This window comes from Lactuca virosa, chromosome 1, assembly GCF_052849685.1.
Source record: "Lactuca virosa cultivar CGN04683 chromosome 1, Lactuca_virosa_CGN04683_v6, whole genome shotgun sequence".
Classification (NCBI taxonomy): Eukaryota; Viridiplantae; Streptophyta; class Magnoliopsida; order Asterales; family Asteraceae; genus Lactuca; species Lactuca virosa.
In genome coordinates this window covers 59959346-59962780 of record NC_136426.1, presented here as the reverse complement: position 1 = coordinate 59962780, position 3435 = coordinate 59959346, and positions in this window count along the sequence as shown.

Sequence of the window (3435 nt, the reverse complement as noted above, 5' to 3'; positions counted from 1 at the left end):
ACTTCAAACACAAGATAATAATAAGTCTTCAAAGCAACTAATCATCCATGGGTTAAACCCTAATCAACCAAATGAAAGTTTAGCCAAGCATGGCCAAAGTAAAAGAAATGCAATATAGTTTAGTGGTACCAAACATTGTTCTAGTTGCAAGATGGAAAGAAATTACACTAATCTTCAAAAATCTTCAAATCTTCCAAAGCCTTCTTGAGAGAAAATGGTGTGTGTTCTTCAAGTGATCATCCCCAACAATACCTCCAATCTCCAGCAAAAAGGAGCTGGTTTCCGGATTCAAAAAGGTGCCAAAAGCCACCCACCAACCTTCCACAAATATAGTCAACAAGTCAAAACTCGGGATCAACTCAGCACAATTCACGCGGACCGCGTGGGTCTCGCTGATTGTGGGACTTGGGCCATTTAAAATACAATCTAGCCCAATCTTCTCATTCACACTTCAGCCCACATGCATAACTATTTAGAGCCCATTTGTGCCATTCCAAAGCCTCCAATGATTGATCCAATGCTCCTTCAATCTTCTGTAACTTGATTCTGCGTCGCCTCATCATCATTCTCGCTCAAAAATTAAGTCCAAATTGATTTCTTGTTTATGCAAGCACCAAGCTCAATCACACCACCTCAAGTCCACAAGCAAACCGTAAGCCTCCATAAGTCCCGCACTCCTTCCACGCCTCCAATGACAAATAGTCTTCGATAAATCCTGCAAATAAGCTCAAAAGACTGGAAAGCACCCGATAAAGGAGAAAAATAACAAAAAGAGAAAATATGCATGAAGATTAACTAAAATGAGATGGTTTTAACTAAAAATAAACTACGGAAAGAAGTAATAAAATGAAGCTATCAGGTTGCATGTACACTTAGGAGTGTTAGAATTCTCAAAAACCCATCACTGGTATCAGAGCCTAGGCTTGTTTGTTTGATACTTGATGCAAAATTGTGAAAAAACTAGTTTTTTATGCATTCTGCAGCATGAACTCGCCGAGTCCATGGGGGGACTCGACGAGTCCATGACCAAACTCATCCTACTCGTCAAGTAGGTTCTTGCACTCGACGAGTAGGAGCCCCTGAGTGCAGTTTTTCGAGTTTTGCTGCTGGAAATGGACTAGAAACATTACCCTAAACTGTTTTGGTGTTTTAAATCTTGTTTTAGATGGTGTGATGGTTGTTCTAATCCATTTTCAATGGCTAATATCCAAATTACATGATTATATGTGTTCATATGTTCTTGAAATTTTGATATGTTGATTCATGTTCTTATGAGTTCTTGATAGATCATAGGAATTACTTGTTTAATGCTTAATTCATGATCTTTATGTGTTTTAATGGAGTCCATAACTTGTCCTCAAGTTATGGATAACCAAAAGTCACTTTGTATTAATTCCATTAAAAGAACACGTAAGTTAAAAAAATGAAGAGTCTTCATTTTAATAACTCATAAGTTATGAATTGAAAGATTTTGTAAAGTTACAAAACTTGCCCTCAAGTTTTGGAACATGTAAAGTCATCTAGTAAACTTTAGTTCCAAACCCCCTAGAATTTTAAAAGTTAAAATTCAACCCTTATACTTTATAATATTACAAGTTAATAATAATATATATATATATATATATATATATATATATATATATATATGTATGTATAAGATCAAGTTGTTTTACCGTTAGTAGGCCTCATTCACGAAGCCGGTCTATAAGGGGGGTATAAGGTTGTTGCCTATAAAATGGCAGCTTAATGGGTGTCCACTCTCACCCACCGCTTCCTTGACTGGTGGATGGTCGTTAGCCGAACGGGTAGGATAATGAATTAAAATTCTCATTAAAAGTATAATGACTATTATAAAGTAACTAAATGTTTTTATAAATTCCCAATCTTAGTTACTTTAGGAAAATGTGAATAAGGTGCTAACCCATGAAATTACACTTTGCACTTTGATTAAGTCGTTGGTGGAGCGTGTGTGGTTAACCGACACACTAACTTGGACTTAACAAGGTAGGCAAAGGGTGACTTAAGGTTTTTCATAGGTTGGTGGAGCGCGTGTGGTTAACCGGCACATCGATTAAGTGAAAAAACATTAAGGGTACCAAGTAATTTGCATGGTTACTTCATACCTTGTTTTGTGATCCTCGGTATCCCAGTCACAAAACATGAAGGGCACATTCGAGATTGAAACATGCCATTGAAAAGTTCAATGAATCTCAAAAGAATCTAGGAGTTTCTAAAAAACCAAATAAAACCTAATACTTATATATTTCGTTTTCATGGTGGAAATTGGTGAATCGTCATTCACCTACCTTTCAAATAAGTTATAGCTTGGACTACGGCATCCCTCTTCTAAGTTATAATATATTGTGATCGGATCCTAGCCTTAATATTAAATTTGGGTGTTTTATTAAAGACTATCTTTATATCTAAACTAAACTTGTCTTTTCTTTTTTTCAGATGTCTTCCAACAATGCTGCTTCTGGCTCAAACCCTACCGGCTCCTTCTCTCTCATGAACCTTTGTGGGAGAGTCATCTTTGATGGATCCAACTTTACAGATTGGATCACGAACATCAGGATGGTCACTCGGTATGAGAACAAAGAATATGTTCTCGACAAGGAGCTTAAGGTGCCCGAGCAAACTGCTACTCCTGAGGAGCTTGCTGAATATGAGGCACATGAAAGAGATGCTACAAAAGTGGCATGCATCATGATGGCCACTATGACAGCCGAGCTTCAAAAGTCCTATGAGGACTACTATCCTTTTGAGATGCACCAGTATTTGATGGACCGCTAATATATTAATATGAAATCATGTTATTTAATTAGTATTGATCAAGAATTAATTTGGACTTAATTTAGTGATCAAAAAGAGACTAATTAAATATATGGGGATTGATTGTGTAAATCATTCATTCTTATATATGTGGGCTTATGATCCATAATTCCTTATGTTGGGTTTAACCCATGTGGTGATCCATGGATACTCCATGGAGGTTAAAACCCATGGAGCATAAGGAATGGGTAAAGTCATGGGTTACATGGTGTAACCCTAATGTGCACACTATATAAGGACCCCTTTAGCTCAAGAAATTGGACTAGTGATACATATATGAGGGCTAGCCGATTTGAGCATAAGTGTCTTCTTCTCATGGCTATTCCATGTGTTGGTGATGTTGTGTGAACCATTTGAGGTGTCACACTTGGGGCACTAGGCCATCTCCACATTGTTCAAATGTGCCTTTTCTGCACATCGTCCTCTCAACAATCTGCAAGAAGTTCATCTGAACTTAGTGGATGACTCTTTGGTCATCTTGACCAAAGACAAGTTTCTTGCTTCAATCAATTTACTGGTGCATCCCTCAACCAAGTTCTTCTCACCCAGTGTTACAGACATCACCTCCACACTATATCAAATGGGATACCAGAAGAAAATCAA